This window comes from Pinus tabuliformis, chromosome 3_1, assembly GCF_031772625.1.
Source record: "Pinus tabuliformis cultivar Carrire ecotype Pingquan chromosome 3_1, CPIR1, whole genome shotgun sequence".
Lineage (NCBI taxonomy): Eukaryota > Viridiplantae > Streptophyta > Pinopsida > Pinales > Pinaceae > Pinus > Pinus tabuliformis.
The window spans coordinates 691167662-691194808 of NC_142301.1; the positions used below are offsets into that span (position 1 = coordinate 691167662).

The window sequence follows — 27147 nt, forward strand, 5'->3', positions numbered from 1 at the left end:
ATAGCTTTATTAATATTAAGAATAGAAAATAGGATTACAACCAATTGTTCTGACCCAACGTCATCCTCTCAGCAAGAAAGTCCTTCTTCACCTCATGAAAAGCTTAGATCACCCAACACTATGATGTTACACCAAGAAACCAGCAGCACTTCCTTACAAGATACAAAATTCCAGCCCCTGGATCTCTGGGATGAGGGATCCATATATAGATGATTGCAGGGAGGTGAGTCAGCTTCTTAGATTTGATTAGTGTCCTCTCTCTGATAGTTCTTGATTCCACTTGGAGATTGATGATCTCTTACTCATCCCTAGGTGAATGCAGAGAGGCAAGTGTCACAGGAGAAGTTTCTGGAAGATTCCATGATTCTCCACCTCGCAAATTGACTCTACCATTTTTCCACTCTCGCCCATCACACCCCATAGAAGGGATTTTCAGTATGCATCGCACCTCCCGTGTGCATTTAGGTGGGATGCAGCGCACTTTGACCATGGAGCAGGTGAGATGGTCCAGTTTTGACCAGTTCTGAGTAGTTTTTCATGGAGAACTTCTGGGAGATGATGTAATCAGTTAACCTTGTTCTTTTAGTGGTTGGAAAAAAAAAATTAGGGACTTAGGAGCCCTTGGTTCATGGACATATATGATTGGGGTTGCAGTGCCCAAAAATGTCTATAACAGTTTCCACCTAAAGCATGAGGTCGTTAATCTTTTGATGTCAGGTGAAATGCTTTATCATGAGGATCCGAAGTTTTTTCGAGTTGGAAGGCGACCTGTAATAAGACACAATACAATACATTATCTTCATAATATTTTCATGATCTAGCTGAGGCGGGCATTCCCATGCTCAACTTTATAAATTCATTTTCATGTACATAAGACAGACAATCGTTTGTGTGCAGACTAATGATTATGGTAGAGCCATCATCCCTTAGATTGGATGATTATCTGTGCAGCAATGATGTACATTTGATTTCTTTATTTTCCTGAATATATATCGCAACCAAAATGGATGAAACTAGATCCGGGGTCTTCAATCTCGTTTGATCTTCACTCAAAGTACAAGTCAATCCATGTGAGAGATGTTCTGGAGTCGAACATGGAAAGACATCGCCTAATTACCAGCCAATGATGTAAGTTGTTAACAGGCGCGAGAGGAATCACTGATAATGATGATGATCCTCAAGGTACTTGGTGGGCTCCAGTATTGTAGCAATAATGCTACAACTCCTGGAGCTTCCTATCTCTAATTTTATCAACCCGGTAGTTTGTACAAACTTGGAAGCAACGGTGCTGTATGCACAAGTACTAGTTCTTGTCGCAGCTGTCACTTGGTCAGCTGACACAAGTCCGCTAGGGCTCAAGCCAACTTCTATATGCTCACAGAAGAAGCTTTATGAGTGATGGACGAAAGCTAACTCAAAGGAGGCTAATCTACTTGCAGAAAGAAACTGAAAGCCAACAAAGCATGAAAACCCTAGTAAACCCTAATTTGACTAGCTAGGCCCTTACAATGCAAAACTGTGAATGAAACTTCTACCAATGATGCCATTACTTGCAGTGAGCTGAAATACATGCATCTAAGCTACTTGCATCTGAAAAGACATGTTTTTGTATTTTTTCGTTAAGTGGTTGGATTTATTGTGATGATGCTTTTGATTAGGGTTTGATTGTGCAGGAGCAGTTCGAATGGAAGGAAAGCATGGGCAAGGTCAGGGGGGGCTAGGAGAGTCCCTAGAGGATCTCTAGCATTAGTCCACAGAAGTCTACCACGTTCGGATGCTCAGCAACCGAGTTTGCAGGCTTCTACAGGAAGTCTGCAGGGGATCCTACAGGAAACTCAGGGGTTCTACAGGAAGTCTGTGGAATTCTACAGGATGTTCGATCGTGGGAGTTTTGGGAGATGGTGAAGTGATGGAGTGGTATGGGAGGATAGGTGAGATGGAGATGGAACTGGTGATGGCTCAGGAGCAGAGAAGTGAGATGGAGAAAGAGTGCATGCAGTGGGTTGATGGCTGGAAGGATGGGATCAACGAAAGGTTAAGTAAATGGAGCTACGTGAGTAATGGAAGAGCTGGAAGGTAAACAAGCTGAACAGAGGTCGGTTGAGTGGCTTTAGGTGTGGTTGACAAGAAGAGGAAGGTAATGGAATGGTGTGGAGCAGTGTAGATGAAACAAATTGTCTATGAATATCACCAAAAACGAGAACTCTTTAACCTATGTTAACTGTGCTATTTTGAACCAATGAACAGCAGTGCAATTTGTGAAAGAAACTCGTGCATGGAAGTGGAATGAAGAAGTAATGATCAAGACCAAAGTGCATGGATGGATCTACGACTAAAGTAACTGTTGCAGCTTGCATGGACGTGAAAAGAACTGTGTTTGGTTTTGGTGGTTGGTTCAGACTACACCCCAATCCCTAACAGAGATGGCAGTGAGGTCCTTTCAACCTTTTTCTGGGGCTCCAATGAATTATAACTATCATATTATAACCTAAGCAACTGGAAGCAACTTCACCATAAACTAATCCTATTCGATCTCATAAAAACTAAATCAACAGACTGTAAATTCGAATTGCATGTCAAAGTAAAGAAACAAAGTGCTGGAACGAAAGGCAAATAACATTACAACACAGAGGAGGTCTATTGCTCTCAGGTTGGGCCCTAACCTGAGAGCTATAGCTCCCTTAGAAACTCAGAATGAGATCAAAATCTGCCTGCCTTTATTCATAACCAAAAATCTGATGTCATGCCAAAACTGGCTTACAAAAAGAACCAACACCGAGCTGTAGCTCGTACTTCGAAATTACAATAGTAATGCAAAAGTTCAAAAAGCCCCTATCAAAGGCTACGGCCTCAGTATTTATGCAAAATGATAATCCAACAGGTTTCCTTGATTTGTGGAGCTCAGCTGTCCAACTGAAGGTTAAACTGCTGATCCTGTAGAGCAGTTGTAACTGTTGTTCCTGTAGAACGGTTGGCTGCCTCTAAGCTCGGTGGGGAGATTGGTTGGAGCTCGGAGCTATGGTGGGAATCACGAGGACCAAGACTGTGGACATCCTCTCCTAAAAACCAGCAGTGCCACCTTACTGTCTCCTTTTTCGTGGTCTTTGCTCCCTTTTAATGCCAAAAACCTGAAATCATCATGTATTAGTCACGTAGATAGAATGCCTACCCTTCTTCCTACAAACAACACGAATAAACCAAGAAATGAATGCATAAGCAATAAAAGATGAATGGTTGAACAAGGTAAGTAGGCCAATATGAGCCCAAATTGTACCAAAAATTGGGGCTCATCAGTACTATAGTACAATTCACGTGGTGTGAATAAGGGACTTGGCGTCGAACACCATGCAAAATATTTCGGTCGAAGGCCATTGATGTAAACCTGTCGCCAGAAGTGAGAAACTTGCCATTGAGGCATGCAAGCTTCAAAGTACTGAAAGGGTTGTCCCTAAGTCGACTTCTTGGATAATGAGCTGATGTCGACAAGAAGCGACCCGCCGTAGGAGGGCCTTAATGAATCTCACATCTACGGCACGGAATGGAGTAAATGATTTTGGAGGTGAAAATAGTCTGATGATACAGGGTTCAGGGTGGCGGTCATGAAAGAATGGAGCGTGAATGTATTGCAGTGGATGAGACACAGGTGAATTCTCTGAGCGACTTCTCTTGAACATACCAGCGACACTGACATGATGGATTGGTAGTGTTAACCCCAAATATGGATGGTGTGATGGACCAATGGTGATATGACTAGTGAATGGAACAACCCAACCCCACTCGGATGCAGAGTGAAAGTGTCATGTTCAAGAGCGACTTGCTACCAATAAAGTTTCTTCAAGTTTTCTTCCCAATTTTTGCCCAGTCATTGCTGACCAGTACCTCTTTATTTTTGTCAAGCTTGAGGAGGATAACATATGCTTGTTCTATAATTTTCCCTTCGGGCAAACCCATCGCTATGTTTTAATGAGCCTAGCGATAATGAAACTCTTTCTTGTCTGTATGGACAAGTTTGTCTCTATTCAATTTTTACGAGTTTAACGACAAAGATAACTCGGTCCTTTTCAATTTTAGAGAGTCTGAAAGGGACGTAAAGAAAACTCCAATAATCCTTTTTCGTCTTATAATCCCTTAAGTCTTAAAAAGTATAAAATAATACAAAAGGGATGAATTTTCGGTAATTTTAATGAGCCGAACAAAACAAGCACTCGATCTTTTTGTGTAATAATCCCTCAGGTCCAAAAAGATTAAATCTAAAGGAGGGATAGCACTTCCGGTCACTTTAATGAGCTGGAGAGGCCAATTACTCGGCAATATTTTCATATTTTACTCGATTCAGATGAAAAGATCTTAAAGGAGACTCATTTTTTGAGGAACGAGTGATAAATTCGGGTAGCATCTAATTCCAGGTAAGGTTTGGAATTTTCCAATCACGACAGTGTCACAAGGATGGCTAACAAGATCACTCTTCGTAGTTGTTCCTCAAAAAGGGTAAACAATCAAATGGAGGTGAATGATCGGCCAAAATAGAGTGGGGGTGATGATGAGAACACGACCAAGGCTTCAAAGGCTGATGATAATGCATTCACGATGATTATTTATCGGAAATTGGTTCATTTTTTAATGAATGAACTTAAACTCTGGGGGAAACATTTGCTCACTGCTTATGTCTAATTTTTAATGAACTTGAACTCCACATAAAAACTGCTCGATATAATGGTCATTGATTACCTTGATTTTATCATTGACAACTTTGCTCCTTCAAAGGTTGTACTGCCTACTCAATTGCTTCATCAAACTAGTTAGAAACGAATAATATATGCTTGAAAAATGAGTCAAAACACTAATATTTTACTTGAATTACGTGAAAAGTAATTTAAAAGTGGTTTTTACCTCTCATTTTACCATTTCATTTCTTGGTGTAACATCATAGTGTTGGGTGATCTAAGCTTTTCATGAGGTGAAGAAGGGATTTCTTGCTGAGAGGATGACGCTGGGTCAGAAAAATTGGTTGTAATCCTCTTTACTATTCTTGATATTAATAAAGCTATTCAAGTTTTCCTCCACATTCTTGTATGATTGATGATATATGCATTTGTGTGGTCAATATATGTCTGGTCCTATATTGTTTATGATAGTAGATCTCTGTTCTTGGATAGTGTTATGCTGCTTTGATTCCACAGGTGCTCTTTGAATCTGGGTAGACGAGGAAGCAAGTGGTGAAGATCTATCAGAAGGGAGAGGAATCAAGCAAGGAACCAAGTGCAAGACAGAGGTTGGTCTCCTTTGTTCCCCTCTTATCTACTTCTCATAAAGGAAAATGAAAGTAGTTTTAGTTAGTTTGTTTCTAAGATAGCTACCAGTCTTAGTGGGACTAGCAACTCTGTATAGACTCTAGTTTTCCCGATAACAAAATGGCGACTCCACTATGGATTGATGATCTCTTACTCATCGCTGGGAGAATGCAAAGAGGCAAGTGTCACAGGAGAAGTTTCTGGAAGATTCCATGATCCTCCACCTCGCAAATTGACTCTGCCATTTGTCCACTCTTGCCCATCGCACCCCATAGAAGGGCTTTTCAGTATGCATCGCACCTCCCATGTGCATTTAGGTGGGATGCATGCACTTTGACCATGGAGCAGGTGAGATGGTCCAGTTTTGACCAGTTCTGAGTAGTTTTTCATGGAGAACTTCTGGGAGATGATGTAATCAGTTGACCTTATTCTTTTAGTGGTTGGAACAACACTTTTAGGGACTTAGGAGCCCTTGGTTCATGGACATATATGATTGGGGTTGCAGTGCCCAAAAATGTCTATAACGGCATGCAACTTGTTCTTCTCATGAGTTTATGCTACAACATTTCTATAATTGTTCGTGCCACTTGTTCTTTTCTTGAGTTTATGCTACAACATTTCTGTACTTGTTCTCTTGCCACATTATGAGAAGTTTTATGCAGTGTTTTCTAGTTTTGGTAGCCTAAACTTTAGGTGGTTTGCTTTCACTTATCAAGGCTTCATGTTTTTCCTCTTGCAGTCGAGGACTAGACAAAGAATATCTCTAATATTTTAGCAAACAAATAGTAGTGTTCCTTACTCTCCAAATAATTGTTAGATTCAGATAATGAGGTGGATGGATGCAAAGAATTCGAGCAAAGATGTTGGGAAGTAGCCAAAGCAGATTGAGAAGTTTGATGAAAAGAATGCCAACCTGAACTTTAGCTAGTTTGCTTACACTTATTAGGGTTTCATGTTTTTACTCTCGTGGTCAGGCCTTAGACAAAGAATATCTCTGGTTTTCTAGCAAGACAATGTAATCGAATATCATGCACCTATATATGTTAGAAACAAAAATTTCTCAAACATATTTAGGGATTATGCATTATAATGCATGCTCTCCATGAAAATAAATATTATAGACAAGATTTCAAAGTTGATATCAAATACGTTGAGCCTATAGTTTCCGCTTTTTAATTACAATGCATATTATCTATGGCGAAGAGTGATGACAAACATGATTTTTTTTTTTGCAGTTTTACTTGGTTGGATTGGATAAATACTCGTAGTTTCATGCCCAAGTTACTTCTAATAACAACCAAAAGGGTTAGTTTCTGGTTCAATATCTTCTTGTGGATTTATTCAAGTTTATGGACACTAACTTGAGAAAATGTGATCTCCTTTGTTGAATTTACTATATTTTGAAAATTTTCATAAATATTGTTGACAAGATTTCAAAATTGATATCAAAGATAGTGAACATATAGTTTATGTGTTTTAATTACAATGCATATTCTCTCTTCTTGGTTTTTCAGTTTTGCCTTATTGGAATTGATAAGCCATCACAGTTTCATGTCCAAGTTACTTTTGAGTAATCATCAAAAGCATTGGCCATTGGTTCATCGTCTTTTTTGGATTTATTCACTTACTTGAAAAATGTTGGCTGGACTTAGTGATCCAAGGAGAATTTTTATCTAAAATACTTACCTATTTTTCCTCCTGTTGAACATTAAATTTATTCACATCAGTTTTGCACATTTTCTCATTTGAACATTAAATTTGTTCACATCAATTTTGCAGATTTTCACATCTTAATTTACAGAAGAATTTACCACATTTTGAAAATTTCCTCTAATAACATACTATACAGATTGGCACATAATATTTTTTTATGTTTCAGAATTAATTCTCGTCTTTATTTTAATTAGATTAGATTTTATTTTTTTTGCTCCATTTTCATTACTTGCACGTTTCTACAATTATAAAAAGGCTCCCAATATTGATACCTTAACCCCACCTTATTCCCACTAAAGCTTCCAAGAGAAAAACAATGTGACTGAAATATCATTAAGTTTAGCCATCAAATTTAGCAAAAGGGAATTAGAGCACTTGGTTGGACACATTTGAACCTGGAACCTTTACCCTCTACTTTGTTGTATTTTATTGCTCTAGTAAAATAGCTACCAAAATTAGTTTACAATTTACAATTGCGAGATAGAATTACAATTACAATACAGTATAATAAAGGATTATTTATTACAATTACAATACAATCTAATAAAGAATTATTTATATTAATTAAAAAAAACATAGGACTAAATTATTAAATTGAATGAATCAATTTACAATTTACAAGTAAAATTATAATTCTATTATTAAATTAATTTTTCTGCTCAAAATTAATTTTGAATTGAATATAAATAATAAAGGTAACCAGAAAATTTCTATTCTTCAAATATTCTAGTAATTACATTCTTTTCCTTGCAATTTTTTCCTATGATACCATGAGATATTGCCTTTGCAGTTTTATTTTCATGTTACCATAATATAATGCCCACACTAAAAATTACTAGTCAAATTCCTGAACTAAAAATCACCAGTCAAGATTATGTAGACAGTAAATAACAATTCAAACCTTTTTTTTTGTTTTGATATCCTATCTTATGCTTCATATACAACTCCATCAACTGAATAACCAATATCAACTGTGGTGGCTAAATCTTATTGCTATTCTGATCCAACGTTGATATGATGTTTTTGTTGTTCTATCTACTCGAAGTAGACAAGAGAGATGAAGACAAGACTTAAAATCCACTCTTAGAGATGGTCATAAAAACAATTGTAGAATTCTCTAGTTGCAGAGCTATGAGTTCATTAAAACCAAAGCCTAGAATTTTTTAAATTCTCAAGCTTGTAATTTTTAACAAGCATGTGAAGCAATCATCACTCATCACACAAACTAATGGAAACTTATAATAGGACTAAGGGAACTGGAGCAAGAGCAAGGGATGGAAACTAGAATAATGCAAAAGCGAGATAATGGTGGTTGTTAATTTTTGGCAGCTCAATGACAAATTCCAATCACAGGAATAGATTTCTCTTTTCAAGAGGACCAATTTTGACTCTTCAAACGTTCAATTTGGAAAACGGAAAGTGTATTTTTGAATTAAAGCCCACATGTGCACATTTGACCAGGTCAGCGTTAAAGCAGATTGGACACTCTTGGAAGTCTATAAATACAAGTGATCTCAACCTCATTTGGATATCATTATGAAGCATTCTTCTATTACCTTCTTTGGTTTTGGCTTGCACAGATCTAAGGAATTTCATGGAAATTTGGTTTGTACAGGTATGAGATTATAGGGTCCAAAGCTCGCGCATCTTTTAGGCTTTTTGGTTTCTGACCGCAGGCTTGACACAAAAAAAATTCGGTCATAATCGCATACATGCAAGCCTATGCATGAGATTGAAGGGTTTCATTCGCACACACAACTCTCTCTCCGTGTGATTGAGACCTAAGGTTTGAATTTTTTAGTTAACTGAAGATTTCACCAGTTGACCGCAAAGTTTGGCAGTTGACCGTAGACAGTGATAGTTGATCGCAAGCTTCTGAATTAGGGTTCTGATTATTGACTTTGTTGGGTTCATCTCAAGATGTTGTTTAGTTGATTTTTGCTGGATAGGATAATGGTTGTAGATATGGATCATTGTACTCTCTTTTGTTGAATCATTCAATGACAATCTAATAAGAAGAAGATTTTGAATGGGTTTTACCCATAGTGTGTTTTCCTTTGTCTCTGACCAATCTTGGTGTCTCTATGTGTGAATGCTTTTCTTCTATTTTTCCTTTATATTCCATTGCATTGATGACAATATTGTTCTTTCTATATAGTTGTATATGCATATTTTGACTTGGATATTTGTTGGACTTGTCATTAACAATTGACTCATTACCACGCCATGTAGCTTTAAGAACAATAAATAAATGTGGTCTCACTAGAGTTGATTTGTTGCATGGATTACTCCAATTGTGATTTAACCCCCCCAAAACTCCCATTGCGAACAATAAAAAAACATGGTTTCACTAGAGTTGATTTGTTGCATGGATTACTCCAATTGTGATTTAACCCCCATTGCATGTTGTCTTCCTCCATTGTTAGGTATATATGTTTTAATTTAAAATTTCTATTAGAATTCCTTACATCTACCTTGCCATCACACCCTTTGAATATTTTGTCCCTTGTGATGTATCACATGATCCAATAATTTCCACTTGTGAAAAACATTACATGGACCAATGGTTTTTACATGTGAAACATATTACCCAAAAAACCACCTTTAATATGACATATCACATATGATGGAGTTTTACGACACAAAAGGTTTCCAAACATGTTGCACTGTACTCAATATTTTTTTTGTATGACGTGCATAATTTTCAAACATGTCACACCAAAATCCATTTTGGGTGTGATACAACAGGGTTAAAAAACATGTTGCATACAAAACATTTTTAAGTGTGATATACATGAGATAAAGTTTCTTAACCATGGGAAAAATTCCAATTCTTTTAGAAAATTCTTGGACAATGTGATTGTATCCTTGTAATATTATGTTCCTTGTTATGTATTTCATGATCTAAAACTTTGCACTTGTGCAACACATAACATGGACCAAAAGTTTCTACCCGCACAAAACATCACTCATCACTCAAAAAACCACCTTTGATGCAACATACCCCACAGGATGAAGTTTTATTCCCTTGAAAACATCGCACAAAGATTCTCTTCATGTAACATATCACATCTCCTTAAGATTTCTATCCCTAACATTGTCCTTTCCATATTGCTATGAAAAATTCATCTATCACAACAACTGGAAATTAATTTTCTAATTATTAATTTATTTAACAATTTATCTATTGTATGCTATGACAAATGCCGAATAATTTACACAGTGATTTTAACAAATAAATTGTGGAAGAAAATAGCACTGGAAACTAAGAAAATCTAGTACACACACATAAATTTTACACAGTTATTTTTTGGACAAATGTCCTCAAAAAAACCCAATGTGGGAAAATCGATGCAGTAGTGAGGGTTTTTATTATTATGCAGTGGTGAAATTCTGAGTATGATTTGGATGCTGAAAACCCTTGAGCTTATCTCGATTACCGATTCCACGAATATTCGACAATCGAACGGACATGGGCACGGTAAAAAATTTGACAGCGCCCATGTCTGTCTGATTGCCGAATATTCGGGGAATCGAAAATCGAGATAAGTACAAGACAAGGTGGGAAAGAGATTCCCTAAGCAACCTCGACACTCGCGCTGCCTGCACTCATGTTTCTCGCACTAGGAATAACTCAACCTCTTCCTATTGCCTCTCCGGATCTGGAAATCTTCCTCCAGATCACTGTCTCTTTCCCTCGCTAATACTACATCCCTCTCTAGCTCGAACTCTACTATTGCTAGCTCGAATTGCTCAAGGAACTGTTGCTCAAGTGTCTCATCTCCATCACCAAATTGATCCCTTCTTATATCTTCCTGTTGGGAATCCAACGACCAAGATTAAATCTTAATTGATGGCTCAAATTATTTTTGGATCGATCTATGTGAGTTTCTAGAGAATTCTCACCTTGACTTAATTAATTCTGATTAATTAACCAATTTTCTTAAGTTTAGACTTAGGAAATAATAAAAAATAGGTTAATAATCTAACTAAGTCATCTCTAGGTGGAATTTCCATAAACAATTTCTAGGTTTTGGAGATCTCATGTGTTTTATCCACTCCCCAAAGTTTTGAGACTAGAACACATTCGATGCTACAAAAACTAACAATCCTATTAGCGAGGATTGTGTTCTAGTGTTGTACATCTTGCCACAACATCCTATCTCTGTACCATCTCCTATCATGCTGTTGATGTCTGACCATACTTCCCACCAATCACTATGAAACTCTGATGTTGCATTCGTGCTACTACTGACACTGCCATATTTCCGCCAACTTTGCATCTACACTGCAACTCCTTCTCATCTGTTATCGCTGCAACTGCAATTACTGCAACTGAGATGCATCCAAAATACCCTGTCTCTACCCCTCACTGACACTACGTCCCTGTCTAGCTTGAACTATATTGCTTCTAGCTCGATCTGCACAAGGAACTGTTGCTCTAGTGTCTCATCTCAATCACCACATTGATCCATTCTTATATCTTCCTCTTGGGACTCCAACGACCAAGATTAAATATTAATCGATGACTCATATCATTTTTGGATCAATCCGTGTGAGTTTATAGAGAGCTCTCACCTTGATTTAATTAATTTTGATTAATTAGCCAATTTTCCTAAGTTTAGACGTAGGAAACATTAAAAAATAGGTTAATAATCTAATTAAGCCATCTCTAGGTGGAATTTCCAGAAATGATTTATGGGTTTTGAAGATCTCGTGCGTTTTAAAATCTCCACAAAATTCTGAGACTAGAACACATATGATGCTACAAAAACTAACAGTTGCACCATGCCAAAATTTGTTCTTGTATGATACATCTCACTTGCCCAAACTTTCTATCTCTATGTCATTTTTTTATTGGATTGCACCAATGTCTGTGTAGGTGCAACACACCCTAAACCATGTTGCACCACACAAAAAATTATTTGGGTGTGATACACAAGATTTAGGAAACATGTTGTACTCAAAATATTTCTCGATGTCATACACAGTTTCAAAGCATGTCACATCAAAAGAATTTTTGACTATAATACAAAAATATTAAAAAACATTTCACGAACATTTTTGTTTAGGTATGATAAACATCAGTTAAATTTTACTAACATAGGTTGTGGCTTAGTATGCACATGAAACAATTTTCACTTGCATGACACATTGCGTCTCCTCAATCCTTCCATATTTGTGATAGCCTTCAACTTTTAAAAGCATAAAGTATCCATTATCACTTCTTATTTTCTTTTATGCTATGCATAAAATAGAATAGCTACAAGTTTTTTCTTGGTGATTTACCAAGGTCTCCCCTTGATCCAGGAGGATCTTTGTAACCTGAAAATTTGAAGGTATAAAAAATTGATAAAAATGGCTCCATTGCAAAGAGCTTGATGAATGTTTTCCACCACAACTTGAATAGGAGAAAAAGGAATTCATTTGAGCAAGTGATTTTGTTTTAAGGTTTGCGGGAAATAGGCCAAAATTATATAGGGCTACCACATGGCACTACCAAGAAATGCCACATAAAACGATATGGATGTTGATGTGGTAGTATGGCTAGTAGGTGGACTTGTCACAAGTTGACACATGGCATAGGAGATGGTTAGGTAGATGACATGGCATTAAATGAGTAGGTGACAAGGCATTGACAAGGTAGGTGATGTGGCATTGACGAGACAATTGGCTGTGTTATTGATCAAGTTGGTGATTAGGTGACACGTGGCCTAATCAAGGTGTGCCATGTGGCAACTTCAAAACATGTAAATATGTTCTAGAAGCCCAATTTGAAAATGGTGGCAAGGAGAATCAAACCCCCAACTTTGTCAGCAACAAAGAAACGAACTTTCCTTTTCATCCATAATTGTTTATTTTAAAGGTACCATATGGCACCTTCAAAACATGTAAGCACGTTTCAGAAGTCATATCCAAAAATGGTGGCAAGGGGAATCAAACCCCCAACTTTGTCAACAACAAACAAATGAACTTATCATTGCGTCCATAATTGGTTGTTACAATGGATTTGGAGAAGATTATATATAAAAATATTGTTAAAGTATTGTTGTGTATAAATAGGGTTGACAAGGATTGACCCTGTGATCTTTGTTGACTAACTCAACAACTTTTACAAACATAACAACAACCATTCATTGGTTAATCCGTTGAACAAACTATGATTAAATTTTATTATATTTCAAATGCCATAAATGGAAGGTCGTGGGATTGAACCCACAACCTCCTCGCCAAAAGACATATCCAAAACGAAACAACCAATGCATCAAGGCCATGAGAATTAAGAAAGGTTGACACAATATTTCTTTTTGAGTAAAATTTTCTAGGGCAACAGATAATGTGCAACATCTTGTAATTGGGCTAAACAATGGATTTGTTAGATCCAAGTTTTTATAACTAGTCTGATCACCAAAACACCACATGCCGGAGTTTTGGAAAAGCATGGTTCTAATTCCATTGGGAATTTTTACAAAGTATGAGGTGTTTATAGTAAAAAATTGTGTTTTTTTTAGGACAAGTTGATTGTGATGACTACACCTGAGTTTGTGTAGCAAAGCGAAGGACTAGTTGTTGAAGCACTTGTGGACAAACTATGCAAGTTAAGATGGTTTCGTTCTAAAACACAGGAGGCATGGAACAAGAAACCAAGGCAGTTTCTGATACTCTTCAAGCAATTTGAGAGCAAGAAGAGCCTAAAAGGTGCAACAATCTTCCTAGAAATAGTGGTCGAATCAAGGTTCCATTATGATGTAATAAAGCAAATTGGATGCTTATAATTATTTGAATGGAATGGATGCTCAGTTTAGCATACCCAGAGACATAACCTAGTGTGGGAGAACTCCTTTAACAAATTCTTGTCATTTTGTCATCTTTAATTCCATGTTGTTGTTCATTTTTGCATTCAAGTATACAAATTGTTAATAAGTGATAAGGAACAATTTATGGAAATTAATAATTAATTGTAACATACATATGTCAATTTTGATTTTAATTTTGATCCAGATCAAGTGGTATCAGGGTTTCCCTGACATGGATGGAAAATGTTGAATGCGAGAAGGGAAAATAAGTGAAGCATGAGCAACTTCAGGAAATTGAGGAAATCAACCAATGTATTCAAGCGAAGAATGCTAAATTGAGGAAGTTTTGCAAATAAACGAAGATGAGAAGCAAGAGTTGCGAGAAAGGTTATCACTTCATGAAGATTTCTTCATGGGAGTTATCCAAGAGATGGAAGTGCAGTTACAAGTCACAAAAGAGGCTTTGGCAAAGTTGTAGAATGATGAAGGATTAGAGAAAAAATCCACTGAACCTAATCCATAATTGGTAGCTGAGGTAAATATTATCAGTAATTCTTCAAGTTCCGGTTCATCCAAAGTAGATGCTACTTTTGGTTCCTTTGAGAAACACACTTAAGGAGTTGGCTTGAAATTGCTAACAAAAATGGGTCATCAAGGAAAAGGCCTTGGAATTAATGGTCAAGACATAATGAAACTTGTAGAGATTGTAGAACAACCTCGTTATGTAGGATTTGGGTATGGAAAAGAAAAATTTGGTGAATGCTCCATCATAGCTAAAGCAAGTGGTGCTTTTAAAATGAAGCTTCAACCTTTCCAGGAGCCACACAAGTAAGGAGGAATGAAGTTAGCTTCTCCTAGACATACTTGTGCTAAAGACAACCATCCAAGGTATAATAAGCCTAATTATTGCAACATTCCTTTTGATTATAAGAAAATTCGCAATGTAAAGAAAATTTTATGGTATAAGAAACCATTTACATTTTGTGGGTTGAATAACCACAGTGTTTTTTGAAAAAGGATGGATTTGTACAAGAAATTTATGTCGAACAGGAAGAGGACATGACATGGAGACCCATCTCCGCATCAAAAGATTGAGAAGGGAAAGAAGGGATATATGTTTAGAAAACCACTGCAATTATTGCAACAAGGGTGGACATTAGAAAGATAAATGTTGGAAACTCCATCCAGAGCTTCGTGCGGTGAAGGACAAGAAGATTGTGCATGTACTCACAAAGGAAGAGGTAGGCCAATAAAGTGGGGGGCATCTTGAAGAGAAACCATTGGCTTGGTTTGGCCAAAAGTGGATGACACATCATTATATTTTTATTCCATTAATGTAATCACACATGTTGTAGTGATGACCTCTTATAATATCATTTTGTACAACATTGTGTTTTATTTTAAGCCTTATGAATATGTAATCAGTGAGACAAATAAAAAACCATGTATGTAGACTTTTGGGGTCCAAAATTCCTTTTAGTGGGGGGGTTTGATCCACGAGGATATCTGTATCCTGAAAAGTTGAAGGTATAAAAGAATTGATAAAAATGACTCCATGCAAAGAGATCAATGAACACTTTCCAACACAACTTGAACAAGAGTAAAAGGACTTTGTAAGCAAAAGCTATCACATTTTGAATTTTGTGGAAAACAAGAAAAAATTCTATAGTGTTGCCATGTGGTAGTAACAAGAAGCACCACGTGGAAGTATAGGATGTTGATTTGGCATTATGGTTGATAGGTGGACCAGTCATAGATTGACACATGGCATAGGAGATGAGTAGGCATATGATGTGGCACTGACCTGGTAGGTGATGTCACATGTGGCATTGATGGGGTAGTTGACTAGGCTAGTGATTGGGAGACATGTGACCTAATAAGGGAGTGCAATGTGGCACCTTTGAAAAAGACAAGAAGGTTTTATAAGTTTTTCTGAAAATAGTGGTAAGGGGAATGGGACCCACGACTTTGTCGACAATAAAAGAAAATTCAATTGTGTCCATAATTGGTTGTTACAATGGATTGGGGAAAAATTATATATCAAATGTTGTTAAAGTATTGTTATGTATAAATAGGGTTGGCAAGGATTCACCCTGTGACCTTTGTAGACTAACTCAAACACTCTTACCAACATACCAACAACCATCCATTGGTTAATCCACTGAACAAACTATAATTAAAGTTTTTGGTAGTTCAAATTCCACAAATGAAGGTCACGAGCTTGAATACACAACCTCCCTGCCAAAAGACATCCAACAACCGAAAAACCAATGAATCAAGGCCTTGAGAACTAACAAAGGCCAACGTGATATTTGTTTTGAGTGAAATATGCTAGGGTAATGAAGAATGTGCAACGGATTACGGGCTCAACCCCGGGTCTGTTAGATCTAATTTTTTATAACCAGTTTGATGACTAGCGCTCCATATGTTGGAGTTTTGGAAAAGCATGGTGCCATAGTGGTAATATGCAGAGTCTTATTTCCATCGGGAATTTTTGCAAAGTATGAGGTGTTTATAGCAAAAAATTATGGTTTTCCAAGGCAGAGCTAATCATGACAACTACACCTAAGTTTGTGCAACAAAGCAAAGGACCAGTTGTTGAAGAACTTGTGGATAGAGTGTGCAAGTCAAGATGGTTTTTTTTTGAAACACATGAGGTGTGGAACGAGAAACCAAGGTGGTTGCAGATACTCTTCAAGTGGTTCAGAGTGGGAATGGCCTAATAAGTGCAACAATCTTCCTAGAATTGGTGGTCAAATCAAGGTTCATTATGATGTAATAAAGCACATTGGATGCTTTGCGTTATATTAATGGAATGGATGCTCAATTGAGCAGGCCTAGAGTGGGTGAATTCCGTTAACAAATTCTTCTCTTTATGAGAAAAAGTTTTTCGGTGTAAATCACATGATGATACATTTGTCGATGCGTTTCAGACCAACAAGTGTGGTTCATCGTCAGGAGAAGTTGAAGAATCAGATCATGGCTACAAATTAAATAGGGATAGCAGCTATTCCAACGGCTAGAAAAACGGCTATATTGGATCATACTGGAAAAATGTATGATCATGTGATTTACGCCGATTTTTTTTTTTTGATAAACTCGATATGGATAAAAAAATCCTCAATTCAACAAATTCTTGTCTCTTTGTCATATTTGATTTCATGTTGTTGTTCATTTTTGAATTCGAGTATTAAAATTATTTTTAAGTCATAAGGAACAATTTATGGAAGTTAATAATTAATTTTAACAAACATCCGTTAGTTTTGATTTTGATTTCTATCCTGATCACCCCTCCAAATCTTGGTAAGCAAGCTAAAAGTGGTCTTTCTAATGGCCTTTGCTCCTTTTTCTTAAAGTTACAATTAATGAAGCACATGTCGTGGGGATGCTCCTTTGCGAGATCTTGTTGGGATCATGTTCGCTCTCAACTAGGAAACATCCTTTAGGAAAATTTGCACTAGTGTAGTTTTGTTTGGTTATCCAAAATTCCTTGGTCAATATTTGACATTGTTTAAGAGTTTCTACTTTCTATACCCTTTGGAAACTCCGTTGTAAGTTTGTTTTCAATAATGAAATTAATGCTTAAACATTTTTTTTTCAACTATAGAGAAATGAGGTACATATGCATCTCTTAGAAAGAGGGGCATTGTTGATTATAGATGCCAAATAGTTACATCTAACCACATATTTTGATTATGTAGTTGTCTTAATTTCCCTATTGAAGAGAAGAATATATACATCATAGATACTCTTCTTCTTTTTCTCATTTTATATCTATCTATATATATATATATATATATATATATATATATATATATATATATATATATTATCTTTTACCAAAAATTTGAAAATATGTAATACACTATTTACAAGTTTCAATTGTTTAATAATCACATTAGTTTTTCATTTTGAACTATACACTACTATTACTTTAAAATATTTCACTTGTTTTAAAGTCCTCAACTCTCCAACTAGAGAATGTTCAAGTACCAAAAGATCACCAAAAAAAATAGTTTATAAAAAATTCATTGAAGATTTATGTACTCATGGACTTGGTTTGGCTTCGTTGAGTCACATTCCCTCACTATTTAAAGGTCTCAACCAATTGTCTTTTACAATTGTGCATATATATGATTATCAAGAGTGGTCAGGTGTTTTACAGTCTAGTATGAAGTAGATGTTATCACATATGTAGATGGTATTTAAAACACATTAAAGTAGTCTATATGCATCTTCAACTCAAAAATGGCAAGTGCTGAGAAGGGTTAGATTTCTTGAGGTGTAAATCCTTTTATCTTTTAATTCCATGACATGTATAAATTCCTTTATATTAAATACTAATAAAAAATATGCCTCAAAAAAGTTGAACCCTTTCAATGATTTATAGATGTGCGTTTAAATTATAAGTTGGTATTTACCCAAGACATGAATTAGGTTATTTCAATCTATATGACTCAAGCCCAAACAATACAATCATAAATTATTTAACATTATCCTCATGGATAAGGGATGTGAATCCAAATTGAAATCGAATATAAACATAGACCAAGGGAGAAAAATGATTTCAATTAGACCACATTATCCAAGCTCAATGATATAAAAATTATGTAGTGGAACTAATGGAGAGTGTTGAAAGAGTTTACTTGAAAATTTTAGACTCGATGCAACAAACTAGTTGTGTTAGACAAAAAACAAACAACAAAATTGTATTTCAAAAGTTGGTGCATGATGATGGAAGGAAAAGGTTAACTAATATGTAATATTTAAAACTTATTATTTGTAGTTGCAAGTGTGTGATCTCAAAGTAGAATCCAAAGAAAAAAAGTTCAACACATTCACTACAAGGTCGCATGTTTTATCTAACTTGGTTTCATTACTTCATTTAGTTCATTTTTCATCTTCCACATCTAGTACTTTGGTCTATGGAATCAAGAGCATGCTGATGTTATCATAAATTGTTGGATAACATATAAAATATTGAAAAAATAACCTTAAATCCATATATGAACCTTCCAATAAATTGTTTTTGGTGTAAGTTATGCTAGTTAAGAAAGAATCCTATGTCTTGACATTTTTTTTCTAAATGTTATTATTTTTTCCTTGCTATTTGATCTTTAATGTAGTATGTACTCTCACTATTCATTGAGTCATTATGGCATGCAATGTTACCAAGAATGAAAAATGATGATGCTTATCCCACAAACAAGGGTATCTCATACATCAATTTGTGTCTAGCTAGGATGTGGCCTTAGATTAATATTATTATTATATGCTTAAGTAATACAAAATATCAAATTTTACTTCCAAAAATATGCACCATATTCACAATAATTTTAACAAATTTTGACAAATTTCAAACCACCCTCCCTCCTTTAGAGCTATAATAAAATTTTTTCATTCTATAACATAAATATTTTGAAAAAAATGAAGCCAACCTACATATTTATAATGAAAAATTTACATTGTAGAATGAAGGTATCAAAATTTTGGGTATGAAAAACCATAAATTGGGTCATAAATATGCTAGTGACTAATTTTATGATTCCATGTCTTCAAATTCAGCTACTTCTCATGGAGAGAGATCTAATGCCAATACCTACACCGACATGGGATGACATATGCCTTTTAACATTTGACTTATGCCTTTTAGCATTTGTCATGAATCTTATTGCAACACCTTCAAAAATGTATCTCATTATCATCATCACCCTTTCAACAACCATACTTCACACCCTTATGGACCCAACAAAATGGTATACATATTACACAATATAAACCTAAGTTTTGAGTGAATGTACACAAAATTTTGTGCACTTTCGTAGGAACTATGATTCCTCTTAACTCAATGGATGGATGAAAACTCACCCTAATTTCTCTTACGTATTTATCAACCAATCACCTTCATATCAAAATGGAAATGAGATCATTAAAATTAAAATTCTAATAAAAGAAACTTCAACGATGATAATTTTTAACAACTTCAATTTACAAGATTCAAAAAGGAATTTTAGATTAATGAAATAAAACAAATAACCATTTGACAAATAAAACAGGTCTATCTCCATATTGCAAACAAAAGTTTATAGGCCCAATTCTAATTCCATTACATGAACAATCATCAATGCAATGTGGCCCTTGAATCTCGCTACCACAATCTACTCATGGAAATTCAACCATGACATGTATTGATGAAGATATTCCAATTATTAATAACCTATTCATCATTAAATGGTTTCTCATGAAACCATTTAGGTTTGAGTAAGAAAGAAACTGAATAGAGAGGGTTATGACACATCTCCTATCTAAGAAGGCTCAAGTCACACACTACATTTATAGCTTGACAACGCATTATAAAGTGTTCATTACACATTATTAGTTGCAATTTCTTCATATTAATAAGGCAATCAATAAAATCATGTATGATTTATCTCTGTCGATTACATAAAGGCCATCAATAATAAGAGTAAATAGTGTGACTATATTCACCACCCACCTCCAAAATTGATTAGATAAGCAACTGATGATAAGGTATTCAACATGTTTTCCATCACAAAACAAGATCCCTTTCACCTTTGCCACTCAAGGTAAACTACTATCTCTCTAAGTGATTAGTGCACTTTTAAGAGATAATACAACACAATGAAGGTGGAAGCCAACCTTGCTTTAAAATAGTTGTGAATCGACATATTTTATTAAACTTGCAACACATGTTGCATGACTAAAAAAGAAATATTGCAATGTGCTTCCTTTATTTAATGTTTTCTCAGGCCATTCTACATTATTGATATAAATTCTTATAAGTTTCATAGAATGAAAACCACAAAAGTCTAACAAATATATGGGAACTCGTTCTCAATAATTGTCTACCATAATTTGGCCCACATTTTCTTTCCTATCCTCATTGAAGAGGTCCATCAAATGTTGTCCAATCTTTTTTTTCCATTTACTATCATGAAATTTTAGAAGCATGACCCCTTGTAGATTAGAAACCAATATATTAATGAATGGTTTATCAAAAATATTTTTCAAAGAATTAAAGATAATGATCATCTCAAAATCTCTTTAGCTTGTTCTACTATCATAATTTTTTGCATGAATGCAATATCTCTATTTCGAGAAAACCATTATTTTGAACTTATCATATCCAGGGGATGTATATCCTTCAGGAGCTTGGTTGACCAAATTATGTATCAATCCATTCAACAAGGATACTTAAACACCTGAAATGGAATGGCATTTGCAAACATAAACCTTTCCATTCTTGCGTCAACACTTGTATTCACTTCTACATTCAAAAGATGATCTAGTTGTATGTCATGTTGTTGGTGGCTTTGGTTGAGATTACTACATTAGGTGTTGAAGGGATAGTTTTTTGACCTTTTCAACATCATCATGATGTTTTATCAATGACACCTTGTTTGAGGTGAGAATCTAATTAAACAATTTCTGTTTATTTTAACACTAATTAAATACCACCCAACATCTAACCCCCTTGATTTTTCCATCTTATAGTTAGAGAAAACTAGACCCTTTGAATTAGTTCCCCTCCATACTCTAATATATGATTTGCAGACTTTACAACATCCCACAACCTACTTTTGAAAGGAATTTTGATTTTGAATGGGCACTCATTCATTTTAGGGCAAGGAGTATAATTATGAGATTCGTTTGCATATTTTAACTTGCATATTTGTTGGGTTTAACTTTGATCATTACTTACTTCAAGTGTGATTCAACCCCTTGAACCTTCATTTTATGTTGTTTTCATCCACTATTAATTCTATGTGTATATTTTAAAATTTCTAAGAGAGATTCTCACATCTCCCTTGACATAACATTCTTTGAATATTCAATTCCTTGTGATGTATCACATTATCCAAAACTTTTCACTTGTATGACATTTGAAAAATATTTCTCCAACAACTATAGATAATGGACATCTCAAAATCTCTTTATCTCTTTCTAATATCATGAAGTTTCACATAAATGTGAGATCCCTTGTAAAAAAAACCATTATCCTCAACTTCTCATAACTAGGGGGTGTATATTAGTTGAAAGCTTAGTTGACCAAATTATGTACCAATTCCATCCAATAAGGATACACACACACACACACACTTTAATTGTGATGACATTGGCAAATAAACACTTTTTCGTTCATGCATTAATGCTTGTAGTCGCTTCTATATTCAAAATATGATCTAATTGTAGGTAATATTGTTGGTGCATTTTATAGAGAGTGTTGCATTAAAAGGTGGAATGGGACGTTTTTCAACCTTTTAACATCATCATAAATTTTTACTAATGACACCTTCTCCGAGATAATAATATGATTTCACAATTTCTTCTTATTCCAACACTAGCTAAATACCACCTAATATATCCAGCCCTCTTGATTTATCCATCTTACAATTAGATAAAACCCAACCCTTTCAACTAATAGCCCAACCCACTTTGTTTCATGTGTGGGTTGAATTTATAGAGTCAAACTTACTTTCAAAAATCATTTCAACTATCAAATTTTCAAATTTTCCTTTGAATAACCCCTCACTTATCTTGGGGTAAGGGGTCACATGTTTCCTATGTTGATGATTAATTTGGATTTTATTCCATTAAAATCCAAAACCTAAAAGAAAACATAAGAGATTCATTAATGTTCACAAATTAATGAATCTCACTAATCAACTCAATTTTTTTATTATGTTATTTTAATTAATACATAATTCAATGCAAATCTTAATTTTGTTACTTAACATTTGAAATAAATACACAAAATGGTATTGTATGCATTCAAAGTCCCAAATATTAATGTACCTTTGAGATGAAAAATTAACTAGAAAGTAGAAACCACTCACAAATTAACAATCTGTAAATAACAAGCAATGGACCAGTAAAGTAATGGAAAATAAATTAATGTAAAGTTTATTAGATAACAAGAAAATGGGATGCATTTCTACAACAAGTATATGACTTGAAATATGATGCATTCCCACATTACATTCTTATAGGTTAGTTTAGTAGAATTGATATCATGCCAAAAGGTAATAGTAACACATTATTCCATCTCATGTTGATGAAAAGAATAATTTAGCACAAACTTCGGAAACTAAAATTGATCTTGCATGAGTATATCTAGCATGTAAGTCTTTAAGGTGATCATCAAACAAGGAGAATTCACCATTTTCCAATAAATTTAAAAGATGATACAATGGTCTATAAATAAGAGCCAAGGAATTTGGGACAATAGGAACCATAACAATATAAACAAGTATCCAATGTGTGATAATTTTTTTAGGTTGAGATGTTATTTAGTGATTGATTTCATAGAAATGAAATATTAGATTTTCTAAATTTGTAAAGAAACAATAAGAGAGTAGTAGTTTAAACTTCAAATCTTACATCCAAAGAGATAAAATAGTTTAAATTGAAGAAAATTTAAATAGTGAATACATGTGTGAAATACATCAACCCATGATTCTAAGGACATAGGTTCATACCATTTGCTCAAAATTTCAATAGCTAATGACTATATACAATGTGTTAATATCCAACAAATGTTACAAAGAATCAGTGAGACAATCACGTACAAAACCATAAAAGTTAGCTTTGTAAATTGGTAAGATGTCTTGGCCTATGTTTGAAAAACAACGTAATGCTAAAATCCATCGAGTATAATATGAAGAATGGGATACCACATAATTTTATAAAATTTGTGTTCGAACAATACAATTGGGAAGAAGCATGAGTCATTATTATAACCAGATGATTTGTCTATCATATGGAACTCAACATCACATCATATTTTCATCATTAATGATATGGATTTTATCAATTATTTTTTTCATATTAAAGTTGGTACAATTTAAGATATCATATATTATTTTAATATACATGATAATGGCAATGCATTGACTAAATATGGAAGCAATCTAGAAGCCAAATAATTGAAATCTTAGAACCTTAATAGGGCTAAATCAACATAATCAATCCTTTCACTCTTGAAATTGTTTAATGTATGTGAAGCCAAATGGGAATGATACTATACCACACATAAAATGGTGATAATTAAAATGAAATGCCATTGTCCTAGAAGAAAATATAGTACCAAGAACTTATAGTATAGAGGTCAATGAATATGAATACCATTCTTTCTTCAATCAACCATTAGAAACTCGTGCACCAAGTCGTGGCCCCAATGAAGAGGTGAACCCATATATCAATAATTATTCTATAGCACAATAAGAATGAGTCTAAAGGATAAATCTAGATTTCACAATAGGGAAAAATTTAGGGGCGAAATTTTGCAAATGGGCTATCGTTTGGACATTTTCTGAAGAAAAAAATAAATAAATAAAAAATAAAAAATAAAATTATATATATATATATATATATATATGATATTCCCCAAAAATTCACTAATTTTGATAATAAATTACATGTTTTTCATTCAATATTCGTCTACATTTTATATGTATGATTTTTCAAACCAAAATAGTCGCATACAATACTATATATTGGAAAAATATTAAAATTAAAAAGAATACCATAGTTCACATTACTTAAAGACAAAATAGACATTGTTCCTCACCTTTTTCAACATGGTCATATTGTGTCATTAGAAATTTGTGAAAAATACACAAATGTAAATACAAATATTAAGATGAGAATTTCACTGTGTATAATTTAAGACAATGAGCGGAATTGTTGGAAATGTAATATTGGGTAGAACATATATTACATATATAATATGTTTTACCCAATATTTTAACCCTATTCCCATATTTCAAATGCAATTGTAACCGCCTTTATGGTGTAAACAAAAATGACGAAAGTAAGTTTCAAATAAATAACTACTTTATTAGCACTAGTAAGTGTTCTCAAATCTATTACAACATATTTGGATATGATACAAAGGCATGGATTTGGAAGAAATAATTACAATATTATGGAAAAAGAATCAATGAAAATATTATTAAAAGAAACTTCTAACATAAAAAAAAACCAATGAAATTACAATTTAGAAAAAAATGATTCCTAATACTTGGAATAATAAAAAATATAAGAATCCCAAATTAGAGTGAATATATGTATGGGATGCAAATATTTATAGGATGAGATATGATCTAGCCACACTAAAGAGAATTCAGGTAAACCTTGTAATCTATGTTGTCTAACAAAAATATGGAAAATAACTCAGGAAACTGTAATCCTTGCATGTGAGGGTATTGGAGCTTAAGGTGAAATACAATTTCCATGAAAAGGTCTCGTAATGCAACAAATTGGAGTATGGAAAAGGCTATGCCAAAACTCTAAAGTCCAAGTTGAGAAAGATTAGAAGTCAAAATACTTCCTTTTCTATAATAAGAAGAATAATAAGATAATGTTCTCCATGAAAATACCCCTCAAATGCTACAGGATATGGGGATATAAATGACAAATATAACTGCATAACTTGTCATCGTGGAAGGAGCTAAAAAAGTTACATAAAGTGATGTAATTAAAGTTTGGAATGAAGATAGTTCTGCCATGGCATATAACATTAACAATGCGTAAAACTATCACATATGATTCTCATTATTGATGAAAAAGATGCAAAAGTTTAAGATTTAAAGCAATGATACACAAGCACACTAAAAAAGTCACATCATACAAACTACTCTTGTCATGAAAATTACATCTAAAAGTTGTAGCTTGTAAGAGTTGGTACTACATGCGAAGCTTTAGATGTTGAACAATTTAAGAAGAATAGAAATCTCTAGAGTCCCAACAATACCTTACGACAACTTCAACTTCACAAATTCACAATTAAGCTTAAAGTCTCAAGCTTCATTAACAAAATGATAGTGATGTAAGGTCATGTACATGAGGAAAGGACAACTTTGTTGAAATTTCTAAGTCTAACTGTTAGAAATTTTATCTGTATTCTTTTGGTTTATTTCTCCTACTTATTAATTACAAACAAGTTATTTAAACATATAAACATCGAAATAAAGACAATACAGTCTCAACCATCTACAGACCAACAACTGAAAGAAATAACAAACACACAAGTGACACCATTATTTTTGGACAACTCGTCCCCAGAAAAACCCAACATGGGAAAAGCGGTGCAACAATTATGAGGGTTTATTTTATTATGCATTCTATCCTTGAGTACAAATGGGTGACAAACTGGCTCACCCGACAGAGAAAAATAACCGGCAGCAATACCTCTCTATTCGGAACTAGATATTCAGAAAATCTGCTCCACTAAACCCTCTCTAGCACAACTGAAGCACTGCGTCAGCCCTCTTGGCCTTTGTGTCAGCCTCAAACCCCTCTGCATCAGCCCTTTGAGGCACTTTGCAACCTCTACGGCCTTCTATGTCACTCGGCTACCCTCTGCGTGGATGATGCAGGCCCTTTTGGCTCTGCACTGTCTCTGCGTGGCCTGCTCTGGCTTCTGCGTCTGCCTCTGCGTTGGTCTTTGCCTTTCTATCTAGTACTCGCTGCCCCTCGCTGCAAAATGATCACTAATTCGACTTTACTTAACAAACCCCGCTATAGTAAATCAAATGATTGATCACTCTGGTGTGTTCTCTAACTGACCCTCAAGCCTCCTCCTATACTTTTCCTGTTGGTCCTTCAACGACCAAGATTACATCCCCAGTCAACGGCTAATATTAGATTTGGCTTGATCCATGTCATTTGGAACCTTCTAACCCAGTTTTATATTAATACCCATTAATATTTTATTTTTTCTAAGTTTAGACTTAGGAACTCCATTAAAAATATTAATTATTTTAATATCTCCTTAACTGGGTAGAATCTGCCCAAACCATTTCCAGGTCTTGGAGATCTCATGTGCTTTAGCCTCTCCAATTTTCATGGCTAGAGAACATCCTATGCTACCCCAAATCAACAAACATGATATAGATATATAAGGTGTGAAGCCAAAGACCATGCCTAAGTTTAGCGTTTTGGTCTTGATAATTTAATACATATGAAGGGGAATTGTTTTGGTCTTGATAATTTATTACAATGTCAATGCCAAGATAGGGAATTGTTCTTGTTTTAGGTTCAAATCCATTTCAGAATGCATATGGCAGTGCAGTTTGAGCTCCCAAAGACGTCACCTTCATTACTTCTTCCTTTCACATAGGATCATAGATTCCTATAGACGTATATGCATCACATCCCTAGTTCTTACCACGGTTACAAGTAATTCTCAATGTGTTTGAATAAGGATTGGGTACTTTGAAAGCCCTTTAATCCTTGCAATGCTTTTAGAGACATGGATGTTTCTTTTACTACTTGCTCACACTTTCAATCTATAACATATCCTTTCTCTTCTATATTATATG

General features: G+C 34.6%; 1 pseudogene; it reads right to left on the reverse strand.

Moving 5' to 3' along the window:
* Positions 1-21063, reverse strand: part of LOC149189024 (cell division cycle 20.1, cofactor of APC complex-like) — a 30865-nt pseudogene extending 9802 nt beyond the window's left edge.
* Positions 21064-27147: the final 6084 nt, after the last annotated feature.